At 36.6% G+C, this 19,544-nt stretch overlaps 1 pseudogene; it reads right to left on the bottom strand.

Moving 5' to 3' along the window:
• Positions 1–6,755: 6,755 nt before the first annotated feature.
• On the bottom strand, positions 6,756–7,781 carry LOC119505861 (annotated as a pseudogene).
• Positions 7,782–19,544: the final 11,763 nt, after the last annotated feature.

The raw sequence follows: 19,544 nt of genomic DNA, 5'->3' as shown, positions 1-19,544 counted from the left end.
TGCATCTTTAAGTCTCCACCCCCTACACCCTTTTCCAGGGAGGGATGAAACAATGGCTGCTGCCGTCTTTGCGTGGAGTGATTTGAAACAATACCTGCCCTCAGAGCCAGGACCCAGTGATCCAAATTTGCTCTTCAAAAGTCAATGCATGGTGATTGCCCATGCCCACCCATGTTCTTGGGGAAGAGGAACTTTATGTCCCTTTCTGTCACCAGCAGCTAGCTAGGGACTGGTCCCCACAGTGGCCTGGTGTGGAGTGGAGGATGGACAGTGGTAGCCACTGTGCAGGGAGAGCAATTTACAATTATTTACCATAATCTATCTGCCTCTTCTTCCTGTTCTTCCCTGGATACTGTATAGTGTTCTTATGGACTCTAGAGTTTCAAAACGGTTGTTTCAGACAGTTACAAACCATAGTCATTCCTGAGCATTCCCATAACATTGAGATTACCCTCAATAGCTTATCTGTTCTTATTAGATTATTATTTGAACAGTTCCTGCCTGTTAAATAGTTGTTTCAGTTCAAGGAGTGAATCCTGGAGCTCCCTACTTTACCATCTTCCTGAGAAGTTCCCAGCTCTTTCCTTTTTTTTCCCTATCTTTCTTTAACATTATTGAAAAACTAAAAACAAAAAACCACCAACATTTTAAACAAAACAACAAAGAAATAAGAAAAATGAATAACCTAAAATAACTTTGTTTCCAACATGTTCCCACCATACCCCAAGAAAATTAAGAAACCATAACCAAAGGAATAAGAAAAACAAATTACCTAAAATTACATTGCTTCCAACATGTTCCTACCATATCCCAAGAAAATTAACAAACCATGATCAAGCAAAGGCACAAGAAAAACAAAATAACCTAAAATAACTACAATGAAGCTAATTTTTAAAAATGCAATAGCTTTTTTCCTTTATCAAAAAATTAAAAAAATTATTCAAACAAAACAAGACAAAGGAAGAAGAAAAACAAATAACCTAAAATAACTGCATTGCTTCCAATATGTTCCTCCCATACCCCAAGAAAATTAACAGCCCTAACGAAACAAAGGAATGAGAAAAACAAATCAACTAAAATAACTACATTGCTTCCAACATGTTCCTACCATACTCAAGAAAATTTACAAACCATAATCATTCCTGAGCACCCCATAACATTGAGATTACCCTCAATAGCTTATCTGTTCTTACTGGATTATTGTTCCCCCTTCACTAGTTGCTGTCTATCTCTAGGTCTCCTACATTCTACAATATAAAATATTTATTTTACATTTTTCACCGAGTTCACAGTAGTGGTAACCTACAAAATCTCACTTTTTATGCCTGGCTTATTTCGCTCAGTATTATGTCTTCAGGGTTCATTCATGTTGTCATGTGTTTCATGACCTTGTTCCTTCTTACTACCATGTAGTATTCCCTTGTGTGTATATACCACATTTTGTTTATCCACTCATCTGTTGAAGGACATTTGAATTGTTTTCATTTCTTGGCAATTGTGAGTAATGCTGCTATGAACATCAGTGTGCAAATATCTGTTCATGTCACTGCTTTCAGATCTTCTGGGTATATACCTAGAAGTGCAATTGCTGTATTGAAGGGTAACTCAATATTTAGTTTTCTAAGGAACTGCCAGAATGTCCTCCAGAGTGACTGTACCATTATACAGTCCTACCCAGCAATGAATAAGAGTTTCAATTTAACCACATTCTATCCAGCATTATTAGTTTCCTGTTTGTTTAATGGCAACCATTCTAATTGATGTGAGATGATAGCTCATTGTGGTCTTAATTTGCATCTCTCTAATAGCCAGTGAAGATGAACATTTTTTCATGTGTTTTTTAGCCATTTGTAGGTCTTCTTCAGAGAAATGTCTTTGCATGTCTTTTGCCCATTTCATATTTGGGCTGTTTGTACTATTGTCATTGAGTTGTAGGATTTCTTTATATATGCAAAATATCAGTGCTTTGTCAGATACATGGTATGCCAGTTTGAATGTATTATGTTCCCCAAATGCCATTATCTTTGATGTAATCTTGTGTGGGCAGACATATCAGTTTTGATTAGATTGTGATTCTTTAAGTGTTTCCATAGAGATGTGCCCCACCCAACTGTGGTTGATGACTCTAATTGGATAATTTCTGTGGGACTGTTGCCCCACCCATTCAGGGTTGGTCTGAATTAAGTTACTGAAGCACTATATAAGCTCAGACAGAAGGAGCAAGCTTGCTACAGCCAAGAGGGACACTTTGAAGAATACACTGAAACTGAGAGAGGAGCTTCAGCTTACAGAGACATTTTAGAGATGCTTTGAAAGCAGACTTTTGCTCTGGAGAAGCTAAGAGAGGACAAATGCCCCAAGAGTAACTAAGAGTGACATTTTTGAGGAACTGCAGCCTAGAGAGGAACATCCTGGGAGAAAGCCATTTTGAAACCAGAACTTTAGAGCAGATGCCAGCCACATGCCTTCCCAGCTAACAGAGGTTTTCCGGACACCATTGGCCATCCTCCAGTGAAGGTACCCGATTGCTGATGTGTTACCTTGGACACTTTATGGCCTTAAGACTGTAACTGTGTAACCAAATAAACCCCCGTTTATAAAAGCCAATCCATCTCTGGTGTTTTGCATTCTGGCAGCATTAATAAACTAGAACACATGGTTTCCAAATATTTTTTCCCATTGTGTAGGCTGCCTCTTCACCTTTTTGACAAATTCCTTTTAGGTTCAGAAGCTTTTAATTTTGAGGAGTTCCCATGTATCTATTTTTTTCTTTCATTGCTTGTGCTTTGGGTATAAGATCTAAGAAGTGACCTCCTAATACAAGGTCTTAAAGATATTTCCCTACATTATCTTCCAGGATTTTTATGCTACTGTCTCTTATATTGAGGTCTTTAATCCACTTTGAGTTAATTTTTGTGTAGTGTGTGAGGTAGGGGTCCTTGTTAATTCTTCTTGATATGTATATCCAGCTTTCCCTCTTTCCTTTTTATCATTGAATAATATTCCATTGTATGAATGTACACTTTTTTTTTTTTTTTTTATCTTTTCACCTATCAAAGGACATCTTGGTTGCTTCCAGTTTTGGGCAATCATGGATAATCATTTACATGCAGGTTTTTGTATGGACATAGTTCTCAAATCAATTTGGTAAATACTAGGAGTGTGATTCATAAGACTATGTTTAACTTCATAAGAAATTGCCAAAATATCTTCTAAACTGTCTGTACAATTTCTATTTTGCATTCCCACCATCAATGAGTGAGAGCTCTTGTTGCAACATATCCTTGCCAGCAATTGTCATTGTCAGTTATTTTATTTTACTTTTATTTTTTTGGTTCTTAGCCATTCTAACAGGTGTGTAGTGGTATCTCATTTTTGTTTTAATTTGCATTTTCTAATGGCAAATTATGTTGGCCATTATGTTGAATATGCTATCTGTATATCTTCTTTGGTGAGGTGTACAGATCTTTTGCCCATTTTAGGATTCAGTTGTTTGACTTTTTATTGAGTTTTAAGAGTTGTGATTTGTAAATATTTCTCTCAGTCTGTGGCTTATCTTTTCATTGTCTTAGTTGTGTCTTTGCCTTTCCATATAAACATCAGAACCAGTTTGTTGATACCTTTAAAATAGCTTGATTGGGATTGCATACAGTCCAAAAAGCAAGTTGGGTAGAACAACATATTAACAATGTTGAGTCTTCCAATCCATGAACATGGAATATCTCTCCATTTATTTAGATAATCTTTGATATCTTTCATAAGGGTTTTGTAATTTTTGCAAATAGATCGTGTACTATTTTGTTATATTTATTCCTAGGCATTTTATTTTTTTATTTTGTCATTTATTTCTTCTCTGATGGTCTTTTCTTCATGTAGGTCCAAGTTTCTGACCTATATCATTTTCCCTCTGCTTGAAGAATTCTTTTAACATATCTAGTAGGGAGATCTGCTGGGGATGAATTCCCTCAGTCTTTTTTTTTTTTTTATTGTTGTTGTTGTTGTTGTCTGAGAAAATCTTAATTTCTTCATTTTAAAAGATAGTTTTTCTGGATATAAAATTCTAGGTTGGTGTTTTTTTCTATTTTTTCAACACTTTAAGTATTTCATGACATTCTGTTCTTGCTGACATGGTTTCTGATTAGAAGTCCATTTTAATTCTTAACCTTGTTCCTCTGTAGGTGAGATGTTTTACCCCCTCTGACTTCTTTCAACATCTCTTTTAGTTTTCTGCAGTTTGAATGTGATATGATAGCCTAGGTTCTTCCTTTTTTGTTTTTTAAATCCCACTTGGTGTTCTCTGAGCTTCCATCAAATGCATTCTCCATTTCTGTCACAATTTTTTTTTTTTATTTCTAGCATTTACTTTTAATACTTTCTGATAATTACCATCACTCTTCATGCATTCCTGATCTGTTCATCCCAGACATGGTGAATTGGTTAATAGGAACTGAGATAATATGGCTTGAATGTGAGGTTTTAGGTTAATCTGGAGTTGGGCGTTTGCCTGTTTTTAAGGGTCTTCTAAGGGTCCAAGAAAAGTCATTGATTTTCAGTTCATCCAGCTTTATCTTATTGTAATGATAGAAATGATAACTTCTAAACTTTTTACACATTGGAACAGAAGTGTCACTGAGAGTTAAGAATTAACTAATGAATATGATTATTGATTCATTATACAGATTATTTTACTTTCTGGTATATTGTAGAATAGCCAAAAGTTAATACCTGAAATTACTGAAGCTCCCTGAACTAGTCCCAGCCCTTGTTTATACTTATTATTGTGATGGTTATCAAGCCTAGTCTCAGCCCTTGTTTATACTTGCTATTGTAATAGTAATTACTTCACTTTCCCTTGTTTGACTCCATAAAAACTCAAAACTCCATGAACTAGGGAGACAGATTTTTAAGCCAATAGGCCATTTGAGCTCTTGCTTCATGCTTACCAAAAAACTCTTTCTTTGAAACCCTGGTGTCTCAGGAATTGGTCGTTTGAGCACATCAGACAGGGAGCCCCCAGCTTTAGTTTGGTAACAAAACCATAAGTTGCCCAATGACATCTAATATAATTATTGATATGATTGGATTTAGATCTACTAATTTATTTATTATTTTATGGGTGTCCGTCTCTTCTTTGTTCTTCAATTTCCCCTTCTTTTCTTCATTTGGTACTTGAATATTTTTAGAATTCAATTTTTAATTAACCTATTGGTTCTTTAGCTATTATTTGCATTTCTTAGTGATAATTGTAGAGATTACAATGTACATTCTAAACTTTTTGTTGCCGTATTTGATTTAATATGCACAATTTCATGTAAAGTGTGGAAATATTGTAATAAAATTAGCCCATTTACTCTCCCTTCAGGTCTGTTGGCAATTATTTCTCTTAGTTTTCTTTCTTCTGAGCATGTTTTTATTTCACCTTCATTAAAAAATACTGAGATAACATTCTCATAACATAAAATTTGCAATTTCAAGCATTTTAAAGTACATAATTCTGTAGTTTTTAGTACATTCAAACTGTTGTACAAGCATTGCTGTTATCTAATTCCAGAACATTTCCAAAACCCAAAAGAGAAATCCCATATCTGTTAGGAGCCTCTCCAGTCCCTTATTCTCCCCCTTCCCCAGGCAACCACTTTTTTTTTTAAGGTAAATGCTCACTTAATCATGGTTCTACATTACTTATTTTCACATTAACATAGATATTTCCATACACTAGGAAGAACTGAGCTAATATTATGCATTTTTTAATGGTTAACATGATTTGAAAAAAATTTCTTAAAAATGACCAGAAGCTGGTTGAAATTTTCACCGTGAATATAAAATACACATTGCTATTTTTATTTACCATGAATTCAGATCTCAGCTTCCTAGAAAGCTCTATTACCTAGCATTATAATAAGGATGACTAAGCACCTGATGGCCACTCTCTAAAGCACTCGCTTAACATCAAGTGATTAAGCAGCAGCTTCCCCCAGCTCACATTTACCACAAAAAAGCTAAATTCCTTGAGAAGTTCTCATTTTATCATGAAATTTAGCCAATCAGGGATAGGTGGATGTAGTAGCATCAAGGAAAAGAGCATCTAGAAATGTGTTCACTTCCATTAAAGGTTTTTACAAGAAAGTTTCATAAGAGATCATGAAATCTACTTGCGATATAATGAGTTTCTATTTCTCAGTAGGTGACACGTGCCATACTATGGCAACCATTTTAAGATGTAAAATAATTTTGGATTATTATATAAAAATATTTGGCTGAAATAGAAAACATCTTTGCAGTAAAACTGACAATGTTGTTTAAGACACTTACAAGATTTCAGAAATGTCTCGTGAGGGCAATGGGTGTGTTTCTCTTGCCACATAAACTCTGAACAGTTAAGCAACCATAAATGAGACAAAGTTAGAAAGGAACATCATGTTACTAGAAAAGAAAAGCATGTGATGTGGACTTCCTTTATGCCAGACTGACAACCATGACAATGACTTTTTATACATAAGAAGATACAGACTATGCTCTTCAGAAGGAAATGATGCTAAATGATAATTCTTATAAACCTCTTGTTGAAGTACTGAATAGCTACCTAGCTAGCTTTTCAGAGAACATAAGCACAAAATGGATAGAGATCATTTCTATGACATGTTAAAGGATTCCTTTATATTATAATACCCTTCTCAAACCATAGGCACAATTTAAATATAAGCACATGTGTAAAATTGTGATTCTCTTAATCAAAGATGTCTTTGTTACTTCACTCAGCTATCAGTGGCATTTGGATGCAAAAGTTTAACTGACGCTAATCTGGATAAGCCAAGGCAGAGACTCTGACTTGGAAACTTAATGGACACTCCTGCCAATGGGCTGCTGCTGTTGCTGCTACTTCCAGATACCGCTGGTGGGACCCACTTAGGTCTCTTGCTTTCAGCTGAAGGACTGCACATTTGTAATGGTTTCCTAATGGCCACTGAAGGAAGAGAAGCCATTTTTGATGAAGTCTGAGATTCCAATTTGATGGCAGCTGGTGTAGAGTCTTCTGAAGTCACCAAAGCATTACATTTGGATTTAGATTTCTTCTATTTCTTTTCTACTGGGAATTTTACCTTCACTTCTTTCTTTTTAATTTCTTTAGTTTTACTTTTTCTCATAGTGAACTTTTCATCATTATCTTCACTCTCACCAAAATCAGAATCATCCTCAGCATCTTCACTAGTTGCAAAGTCTGGTTCGGAGTCATTTACACTATTGCCATCACTGCCTTCCAAAAGAATCTTCCTCTGTTATACCACAGCTTTAGATACTGCTTTTCTTTTCCCTTGAACATCATGAAAATCATCTTCCTCAGTAATCTTATCCAAACATAAGTAATTGCTGGCTACACTGCAGTTAGAGATATGAGAAAACTTATTCATTGTTACTGTTTCACTATTGCCACGTTTTTCAATGTGTTTATCTTGAGACTCCTGCACATCAATGGTGGCTGTCAGAAGTTCCTTCACTGATAATGCTAGTGTGACTTCTAAGTCTCTCTTGCGGAGCTTGTCATCTAAAGATGTACTTTTTTTTTAGGGTTTTTTTTTTTTTTTTTTTTTTTCCTGTAGTGAGCCATCATCTTTCTCAAGATTCTTCAATTTAGGTTTTGGTTTGTCTTGTTTTATCTCTTTTTGTGCTGTTTTGGATTTCTTGTTTAAAGGTGCAGTTGAAGAAATAAAATCATCATCACTGTCTAGGTCCTCAAACTGTGAGTAATTGACTGGTTTTGTATGCTGCACAGGCTGCACCATGGTCTCCTTCACGGCTGCAGATCTGCAGGTCTCAAGTTCTCCTTGGCACAGGCAACCACTACTATACTTTCTGTCTCTATGGATCTGGACATTTCATTTAAGCAGAGTCATACAATATGTGGCCTTTTGTATCTGGCCTCTTTTACTCAGCATAATGTTTTCAAGATGAATTCATATGGTAGCATGTATCACTTCATTCTTTATATGGCTGAGTGATATTCCAATGTGCAGATATACCACATTTACTTTATCCATTCATCAGTTTGTGGACATTTGGGTTGTTTCCACATTTTTGCTATTATAAAAAATGTTATGAACATTTGTGTACAGGTTTCTGTGTGAACATATGATTTCAATTCTCTTGGTTATATACCTAAGAGTAGAATTATTGAGTCGTATGATAATTCTATGTTTCACTTTTTGTAAAACTGCTAAACATTTCCACAGTGGCTGTGCCATTTTACATTCCCACCAGAATTTCTCCAAATACTTGCCAACACTTATTTTCCTTTTTCTTTGTTCTTGTTATATCCATTCTAGTGGTCATTAAATGGTATCTTGTGGTTTTCATTTACATTTCCCTAATGACTAATGATGTTGAGCATCTTTTCATGTGCTTATTGGACATTTGTATAACTTCTTTGGAGAAATGTCTGTTCAATTATCTTCATTCTTGAAGGATATTTTTGCTACATATAGAATTCTTGGTTAAGATTTATTTTTCTTTCAGCGCTTCAAAGATCTCATTTCACCACCTTTGTCTTCCATAATTTCTGATGAAAGGCCAGAATTACTGTTCCTCTGTAAATAATGTGTGGGTTTATTATGGCTGCTTTCAATATTTTCTCTTTATATTTAGATTTTTGCATTTTAACTCTGATGATTTTACTTTTGGATTTTTGTATTTATCTTATTAGAATTCATGGGTTTTCTTACATATGTAAATTCATTTCACCAAATATGAGGTGCTTTCAATCATTATTTCTTTAAGCATTTTTTCTATCCCATTCTCTCTCCCCTCCCTTTCTTGGATTCCAATTTTCTCATATATATGAATTTTATATCATCTCACTGTTTCCTGAGATTCTGTTGATTTTTTTGTGTTGTGTATTTTCTCTTCCTAAGCTTAGATAATTTTTATTACTCTATCTTAAAGTTCACTAACACTTTTCTTTATCATCTTTATCTGTTGTTAAACCTATCCTGTGTCTTTTTAATTTAGATATAGGATTTTTCAGTTCTAGAATTTTGATTTTGTTTATTTTCATAGTTTCTCTTTGTGTCCTGAGATTTTCCATCCTTTTATTAATTAGGAGTGTATTTTCCATTACCTCATTGAGCTTTTTGTTAAAATAGCTGCTTTATATTACTTGTTTAATGGTTCCAACTCTGGTTTATCTCAGGGCTGACTTCTGTTTATTGTCTTCTCCTTTGAGACTGGACACATTTCCTTAGTTCTTCACATATCAAGTAATTTTAGATTATATCCTGAATACTGTCAATGTTCTTTCTGTAGACTGTGGATTCTGTTATATTCTTCTGAAGAGTATTGATATGTCTGTGTCAGCAGGCAATTTGCTTGGTTAGCTTCAAATTACAAACTCTGTCTTGCCTGTGGTAGGTGACAACTTCAATCTCAGATTTGCTCTTTTAATTTCAGTTACAACTTACGTTGAGTCTGCCTTGTGCATACATGGTTCAGAGGTCAGCCAAAGATCTGGGCATAACTTATACATAGAATTAGGAGCACCCCTTCTTTTTTCCAGAATTTCTCCTTTACTTTCTAGTAGCTTCAATTGCTTTGACTGTGTCCTCTAATTCTTCAGTCAAGAGAGATGGCAGGAGGGGTCTCTATCATAGCTCTAGCTATGACACCAGTCTACTCTCAGAATAAAGTCATAAAAATGAGAAACTCACCTTGAATTGGTCCCTTTTTCTAAATCTCAACTACCCTCCAATATCTGCCTGTTCTTATTAACATGCCAGAGACTTGGAGCTCTGTATTTCATTCAGAATTTATACTTGCTATTTTTCAGATAGCTTTTTTTTTTGTTAGGAATATGTTGCATCATACTGGAAGCAGAACTTTTTCAGGCTCTGGCTTCCTCTGCAATGGTCTCTAATTTATACCATGGCCCAGTTCCTTGAGAGAGAACAAGTTTTAATTTTCTGAAATTCCACTGCCTTTCTTATAAAATGAAGGCTTAAATGAATTGAGACATATAAAATGATAGGCAGCAAATAAATATTAATATTAATATTCTCTCTTCTATATCTTCTTCTCTTCTTTTATAGAGGATTTCAAACTCAAATCCTGTATTCCCCATTTCAATAGCCAGTTTGAAAACATAATTTCTGTCCAGATTTCTAGAATAGAGGATTTAACATTTTTATCTTACTTCACTTAGTTGATACCTTCTGTTTCAGTTTGCTAAAGATGGCAGAATGCAATGTATCAGAAATGGGTTGCCTTTTACAATGGGGATTTATTAGCTTACAGATTTACTGTTCTGAGACCTTGAAAATGTCCCAATTAAGGCATCAACAGGATATGTGATACTTGTACTCTGCAGACAGGCTGCCAGCATCTGAGACACCTCTGCTACATGGGAAGGCACATGGCCAGCATCTGCTGGTCCTTCTCTCCTAGGCTTTATTGCTTTCAGCTTCTAGCTTCAGTGGCTTCCTCTCTGAGCTTCTGTGGATTCTCTCTTAGCTTCTCCAGGGCTTTTCTCTATGAGCATCTTTTAATTTTGTCTCTTAGCTTCTGTATGTGTTTTATCTTCTTATAAAGAACTCCAGCAAGAGGATTAAGGCCCAACTTAAATGGAGTTAGTCACATCTCAATTGAAATAACCTAACCAAAGGTACCACCTACAATAGATCTGCACTCATAAGAATGAATTAAAAGAACATGGCCTTTCCTGTGGTACATAAAAGCTTCAGACTACTACTCTTTCCCCTATCCTTTCAAGTGGTGTGAATAAGACAGGAGGAAGTTGTGTTAGTCAATAGTAAAGCCAATAGCTTAAAAATGAACAGTAAACATTCCTTGTCTTTTAGGCATTTCCAAAACCCCCTCCCCCCCCCAATACTGGGACATTTTTCTAGGTTATTTCTTCTACCAGACCTTCTCAATATTGTTGTGTCCCTTTTCCTTTCTTCTTCTCCTTTTAGTTTTTCTCTAGACAGTTCATGGTCCTTCCAAAGCTACTGTTCATTTAATTTACTGAGTTGTTTAGTTATAATCTTATCGCACTTTCAATTCTCTGAAGGCTCTTTTTTCACAAATAAAATGGCCATCAAGTTTTGGGATAATTAGACACAATTCTCCCCCTAAAAAGAAACTGTGACCAGCTCTTAAACAGGGTTTAATTTTTTATTATTTCTGTTTTTTCTAATTCCCATGGCATTAACTTTGCAAGGGTCAGAAAATGTTCACAATTCAAAGAGATCTTATCTGCAATTCTGGAACCCCCAAAGCAATGAAAACTGGAAGTTTTTCTACAAGTTTGAAGCAGAATCATTTGGTTGCAAAACCTGCCTGCAAATAGAGGCTTTTTGAATCCTTTCATTATCAATTTAGTGGAAACATTCATACATTTCACTACAAAAATATTGATGTGCCTGGTTATGGAGTACTGCTCCAGATTCTAGTGTAGGGGTTTTGTAATATATGGCATATTCACTATTTTACCTATCTAAAATCTGGAAAGTTCTAAATTCTAAAATATACCTTGTCCTAAGGGTTTGGAATGAGGGGCTGCAGACCTGTATTATGAAAAAATGCTCTACAAATTTAAAAAAGCTCCATAAAATTTTCATCACACTTAACTTAATGGATTGTTAAAAATTATTCAAATAGGACAATTTCACAGGCAAAAGACTAACACTTTTGAATGATTTCTATACAAACAATTTGGATGCAGTTATGCATATATTTTTATAATATAAGAGTATGGATGTACTCTTATATTCTACATTGGAAAACTACATTCCATAAAAGCAATTTATGTACATGTACTGTAGAGTTAACTAAAAACCCACAACAAATTAAATTCAGTATGATGAAACTATTATTAATTTATATTTAAATGGAAAAACAAACAGCAATTGAAAGCCACAACCTACTCAAATCAACAAGTATACCAAATTTCAGGAATTCCAACTTTCTGCACATCTGGTTGCACAGTATAAACCTTGCAACATTTCCAAAAATTGCAAGATAACCAGACTTGATAGAAAAATAAAGTCCTAGAAAGCACTAAGGATGAGCTAATATTAACTATGAATATCAAGTTTTAGTAGCCTTTAATTACTCATTTTACTGGTTACAAGGTGATAATGTATGTAAAAGTGAAAGCCAAAAGATTGTATCTCCTCACTTTTAATTCAGGACTTGCATTTTTTAGTTAATTCTTGGCTCATCAGGATTATCTTGTAAAAGTCATTGATCTATTATTATGGTTATCAGTGTTGAAGAGATGGTGGTGTTTTGTGGTTGGGTTGGGAAGGAATGGGTGAGCATAGATTTTCCAACATAGCACAGTAACTATAGATCTCAGAGCATGTGTGAACAATGAGAGGTTCACTTTGTTAGCATTGATGGAATTAATATTAACAAATCTGTTCTTGTTTGCTAAAGCTGCCAGAATGCAATATACCAGAAATGGATTGGCTTTTATAAAGGGGATCCATTAGTTTACAAATTCACAGTTCTGAAGCCAAAAAAGGTATCCAAACTAAGGCATCAGTAAGAGGATACCTTCACTGAATAAAGGTCAATGACATCTGGAACACCTCTGCCAGCTGGGAAGGCACATGGATGGCATCTGCTGGTCCTTTGCTCCTGGGTTGCATTGCTTTGAACTTCTAATTCCAGTGGTTCTTTCTTTAAGCATCTGTGCATTCTCACTTAGCTTCTCTGGGGCAAACTCTGGGCTTCATCTCTTAGCTTAGCATCTCCAAACATCTTTCTGTCTGCATCTCCAAGTGTCTGGGTCTGTGTCAACTCAGCTCTCTCTCTCTTCCTGAGCTCCTTTAAGGAGTCCAGTAAACTAAAGAAGACCCACCTTTAATGAGTGGGGTAACATCTCCATGGAAACAACTTAATAAAAAAGTCCCACTCACAATAGGTCTGCCCCCACAAGAGTGGATTAAAAGAACATAGTCTTTTATGGGGTGCATAACAGATTCAAATCAGCAAAATATCTAAGGGAAATACTCATTTAATTGGGTTTTGATGCAGTTCACAAGGCCTTCAAAATCATTGCACATTCCCACTATTTTTTTTACAATTACACATGGACACTTTTAAATGGTGCAATAGTTACAAAGTAATAGGGACAGATCAAAACTCTTGAGCTGTTTGGGGGAAATGGATCTATGTTTAGAATTTGGTAACTTCATATTGTAAAATAAATCTAATGAGGTTTTCATTTTGAAGATTAAGGAGGGGAGAATTTTAATCCAGATAAATATTGCAGTGATACTCTACAATTACCATTTAAAACTCTGAGACTGAACTTTTATTGGCATATCTTTGGGGCCCTGACTTAAATCACCATATCTCCTGGTTATATATATATACGTATATGAGAGTTGGTTTGATTTTTTGTTATTTCCCTGGTTAATCTGTAGATTTTCTTTCCCCAAATGTTTGTATAGCTGGCTCCTTTTTAACCAGGCCTTAATTTAAATATCACCATCACTTTCCTACTGCTGGCTCTGCCCTTGTTTTATTTTTATCACAACATTCTTCCTTGTACAGTTCTTCATAACACAGCTCTGTCAAATGTTTCTCTCCCATCTCTCCCTATGCCTGCCCCATTCAGATATAAGCTGAAGGGAGGGCAACAATCTTGTATTATTCCTGACCAAATCACTAGTCCAAGCACAGTGTCTAATACAAAACAGCTATTGCATAAATGAATTTTAATGTGTGAATGGAGACCAGAGTGAAAGTGCAGGGAAATTACAAGTATTTGCAATGGTTGAAATTACCAGATCCATGGTGTTTTAGTTTTCTTGGCTGCTCAAGCAAATTCCTTGTAATGGATTGGCTTAAATAATGGAAACTTAGCTGGTGATCCTTGGTCCTGGGCTCCTGTGTCACATGGCAAGGCACACAACAGCATCTCCTGCCCTCTACCTTTTCTTTCAAGTTCTGTTGACCTTCAGCTTCTTGCTTCCCTTGACTTTCTGTCTCTTTGTCTGAATTTCATTCTGCTTATAAAGGACTCCAGTAACAGAATTAAGACCCATCCTTACTGATTTGGGTCACACCTTAACTGAAGTAACTTCATCAAAAGGTCCTATTTACAATGGGTTCACACTCAGAAGAATGTATTAAGTTTAAGGACATGTTTTCCTGGGGTACATGTCACCAAACAACCACACATGGTCAGCCAATTGACCCTGGATATTTCAAATGTCACCCATAAATTCATAATACAGTGTTTGGATTTTAGTTGAAAGACTTTGAAACTGGGAGTGAATAATGAAAGTATTTTCCTGTAATACTATCTCAGAATTTGATGTGATTCTTTAAAATGCTTACCTCTAATGGACATACCTACACATGACAGTTAATGAAGGGACACAACACCTAGTTATTCCCAAGACTGGTAAGATCTTTGTTCCCTCCCTCCTCTGTTTGATTCCTCACTACAGAAGGCTGTAGAAATTTGAGCTACATTTCTGGGAGCCTGGTTAGAGATGGGATAATGTCCTGTGGGCTAGGAGAAAAGCCAACTGGGAGATAAAATCAAGAAGTGGAATATTTTTGGTTTTAAAGGGTAAATTTGGGCTTCAGAGAATAAAAGTGGTATGATATTGGGTAGACAATGGAATTGAGTGGGAAATAAAGCCAAAGGAAGACCAGAGTAAGGTGGTCCAAAAAGGTCTTGTGATTGCTTGGTTGTGCCCACTAAACTGTATAATACACTGAGAGATTGACTTGGTATGAAGGAACAAATCTGTGTAAGGCATATAGGAGAATGTATTGGAAAGAGCACTAAACTTGATTCCTAATCCTGAGATACACAATCTGAGGAAATATTCTAACTTTTTTGAGTATTGGTTTCCACATTCATAATATGCAGATCATAAATATATACTTCACAGTTTGTGTGTGGGTGTAAATGTTTGTGAAAATAAAGCAAATCTAATTAAGATAAAACCTAGATTAGCTGGTAGCCAGTGAATTTGTTAAATTTGTTGAAATATCTTCTTATGAGTGTTAGAGTAGTAGAGTATTTGGGGCCTACTCACCATTTGAAAAGCCATGAAGTTGAATACAGGATAGGGTATCTATATAGAAATTTTCTTAGGGTTCATCATTAATCAAATGTGTATTGAGCAGCAGATTTGCAAAGTGCTATTACATACCCATGTCTCAAAGATAAATGAGATATAATCTAATAGAGAAAGTATGATTTTTATAAAACAATAATAAAAAAATTCTTCTAGCTGTAACACTGAAAATAACTACAATTTAAGAAAGAAACTGATTAGTACAAGAAGAGAAGAAAAGCACACTGTAGGCATTTAGAAGATACAGAGACCTGCTATCCAAAAGAAAGCAGAGATACAGGGAAGGCAACATGGAGAATGGAAGGTTAGATGACAAGCTCTGATGATTAGGTTCATGTATCTATTTGGCCAGGTAATGGTGTCCAGTTGTTTGGCCATGCAAGCACCAGCATGGTTGTTACTGTGAGGACATTTCATGGAGTTAAATCATCAAGTTGACTGCATCTATGGCTGATTATATCTACAATTAACTGAGGAGATGGCCTTCAGCAATGAGAGATATTTCATCCAAATCACATGAAGACTTTAAAAGAAGAGATTATTTCAGCAGTCAGAAGAGAAAATTTTCATCTCTACTTCAGCCAGCCAGCTTCTTCTGGGGAACTCATCAACAACTTTCATCGGAATTCCCAACTTGCAGGCTGCCCTACAGAATTTGGACTCTTGAATCTCCACAGTTTTGTGACACAATTTTATAAAATCTCATAATATTTATAGGTATCTTCTATTGGTTCTGCTTCCCCAGAGAACCCTAACACAGCTTTTTTGGTACGAAGATTGGGGCCATGCTTGAGAAACAGAATCTTAAAAGTGGGATTTCTTAATTGGTTCTGGTAATTTTTTTGCATTTGGTTCTCTACTCTGATTAGATACAAAGGCATTCTTTTATAATATTATGATTGGAATATTACTCTATTTCTAATAATGGAAGATGGCACTTATGCTCCATGGTGTGAGTTGGCAATAGAGACACACAAAATATCATCACTGAATACAGCTACTCAAATGCTTATAAGAGGCAAGGCTCTGGTTGAGAGTGTTTGTGACACCTCAAAAGAGTTTTGTGGAGTTAAAAGGTGTAATGATGTTGGCTGGTAATTCCTAAATATGCCAAATACAATTATAAAAGAAAGGGATGAGCTGAAGTCTTCAAATTAAGCACCACATAATTAAGCACCAATTAAGCACCACACAATTAAGCACCAGTTAAGCACCACATAAAGGATGTGAGTTTCAATGTGTGCCCTGAAAGGGTATTTCCTATAGCCATAGACTTGAGATCTCTGAAAACAGACCCAGAGTCTCATTGTGCAAGTGGTAGAATTACAATGTAAACTAAATTCCCAACCTTGAAGAGTGTCTGCTATTAAAGTAAGTGCATTGATTAGAATGGAATGGGATGTTGAAAATTGGAATGGGGACATATGGGTTGATAATAATGGCAGTGGGGACATTGAAACTCTAGATTCTGCTAAGTCGTTTCTGGATAAAACTGTAATAGTCTGCCTTGAAGAAACAATTTCCTGATCTACAGGCTACTCCAAGGAATCTGCCTTCTAACTTCTACCTGAAGAGACTAATCACAGTGCCTGATAAGCCTGTAACCACCTTCACTGAGGAAACAGCCAAAACTCCTCCCTCTGGAGAGGTTAATTCTGTTTCACAAGATGAAACTTCATGGGAATGCTCTGAGGTAACTGGCTTCCAAGACATTTCTAATTTTTCTCATGACCCACCCCCACCACCCCTCTTTACTTTCAGACATATAACTAGACTGAAGTCCCAAAAGAACTCAAAAGGTGAGGTACAAAATGCAATCCCTGGAAAGGTCTGCTATACTTCAAAAGAACTGCATGACTTTTCCAATTTATATAGACAGAAATCAGGGGAATATGTGTGGGAATGTTTATTAAGGGTGTGGGATAATGGTGGAAGGAATATAAAGTTGGATTTGACTGAATTTATTGAAAATGGCCCACTAAGCAGAGATTCTGGATTCAATGTTTTAGCTCAAGGGGTTAGAAAGGGCTTTAACAGTTTATTCAGGTGGTTGGCTGAAACCTGGACCAAAAGACAGCTGACATTAACTGAGGTTGAAATGCCAAAACTGTCCTAATATAATATATATGAGGGGATCTAAAAGCTTAGAGAGAATGGTATATTAGAAAAGATTTACCATGCAAGTACCTGCTCACCCACCCTAGAAAAGTCCAGAGGACACAACTTTCAGGAGGACTGTGAGGAATAAATTTATGAAACTAACTCCATCATCTCTGAAGAGATCTGTAGTCGCCCTTCTCTTAGGTTAGGTATTACTGTGGGAACTGCTGTCACTGAGCTAGAATCCTTAAGCACAATGGGGATGATTGGATTCCAATTTGGCAGAAGCCAAGTGGGACAAAGACAAGATGGGCATGGCTACCTTAAAGGACAGCAGACTCAGCAGTAATCAAAATAATCTGACTTGCAGAGACCTATGGTGTTGGCTAGTAGACCATGGGGTACTCAGAAGTGAAATACATGGGCAGTCTACTAAATTTTTACTTGATCTGTATGGGCAGAAGAGTTCTAGGTCAAGTAAACAAAGCCTAACTTGAATTACAGAAACACAGTCACAGTCTTTTAATCAATTCACAGACTTGAGACAGTTTACAGACACAGAACCCCATAAATGAAGGGAAGGCCAAGTCCCCTTGGGGAAGGACCCTGCTACAACACCCAAAATTTGTACTGTTAATCTTCCTCCCAGCATTCCCCAAAGGGACCTATCACCTCTTACCAGGATAACTGCACTGGGGAAAAGGAAATGATAAGATTTTGGGGGGATTATTAGACACTGCCTCAGAGATGACATTAATTCTGAGAGACCCAAAATGTCACTGTGGCCTACCAGTCAGAGTAGGGGCTTATGGAAGTCAGGTGATCAATGGAATTTTATCTTAGGTCCATCTCATAGTGGGTCCAGTGGGTGCCTGGACCCATTCTGTGGTTATTTACCCAGTTCTGGAATGCATAATTGGAATAGACATACTCAGCAACTGGCAGAATCCCCACATTGGTTCCCTGATTTGTGAAGTGAGGGCTATTATTGTAGGAAAGGCCAAATTGAAGCCATTAGAACTGCCCCTACCTAGCAAAATAGTAAACCAAAAGCAATACCAGATTCCTGGATGGACAGCAGAGGTTAGTGCCACCATAAGGAGCTGAAGGATGTAGGGTTGGTGATTCCCTTCATATCCCCATTCAACTTTCCTATTTGGCTTGTGCAGAAAAATCCAGATCTTGAGGATGACAGTGGATTATTAGAAACTTAATCAGGTGGTGACTGCAATTGCAGCTGCTGTTCCAGATGTAGTATTATTGCTTGAACAAGTCAATACATCCCCTGGTACCTGGTATGCAGCTACTGATCTGACAAATGATTTTTTTCTCAATTGCTGTTAGTAAAAACCACCAGAAACAGTTTTCATTCAGCTGGCAAGGCCAGCAGTATACCTTCACTGTTCTACCGCAGGAGTATATCAACTCTCCAGTCATGTCATAATCTTACCTGCAGGGACCTTGTTCATCTCTGCCTTCCACAAGACATCACACTGGTCCATTATATTGATGATATGTTGATTGGACCCAGTGAGCAAGAAGTAGCAACTACTGTAGACTTATTGGTAAGGCATTTGTCTGTCAGAGGATGGGAGATAAGCCCAATGAAAATACACGGGATGTCTACCTTGGTGATATTTCTAGGTGTTCAGTGGTGTGGGATTGTTGAGATATCCCTTCTAATGTCTGGAAGGATAAGCTGCTGCATCTGGCCCCTCCTATGACAAAAGAAGAGGCACAGAACCTAGCTGGCCTTTTTTCATTTTGGAGACAACATACTCCTCATTTGGGTGTGCTACTCTGGTCCATTTACTAAGTGACCAGAAAAGTTGCTAATTTTGATGGGGACCAGAATAAGAGGAGGTTCTTTGACATGCCCAGGCTGCAATGTAAGCTGTTCTGCACTTGGGCCATATGATGCAGTAGATCCAATGGTGTGGAAAGTGTTAGCGGCAAATAGAGATTATGTCTGGAGCCTTTGGCTGGCCTATATAGAAGAATCACAATGCAGACCCTTAGGATTCTGGAGCCAAGCATTGCTTGCCATCCTCTGCAGATTACTACTTTTCTTTTGAGGTATAGCCTTTGGCTTGCCACTGGGCCTTAGTAGAGATCAAATGCTTAACCATGGGCCACCAAGTTACCATGAGTCCTAAGTTGCCTATCATGAGCTGGGGGTTGTCTGACCTGCCAAGCGATAAAGTTGGGTATGCCTTACAGCACTCCCTCATAAAATGGAAGTGATATATATGAGATGGGGCTTGAGCACAAGTAAGCTATATGAGGAAGCTGCCCAAATGCCTATGGCCCTCACTCCTGCCACATTACCTTCTCTTTACCAGCCCACAG

Source organism: Choloepus didactylus, chromosome 11 (assembly GCF_015220235.1).
Source record: "Choloepus didactylus isolate mChoDid1 chromosome 11, mChoDid1.pri, whole genome shotgun sequence".
Taxonomy (NCBI): Eukaryota; Metazoa; Chordata; class Mammalia; order Pilosa; family Megalonychidae; genus Choloepus; species Choloepus didactylus.
The sequence above is the reverse complement of the archived record's forward strand: the minus strand, read 5'-3'. Positions and strand labels throughout refer to the sequence as shown.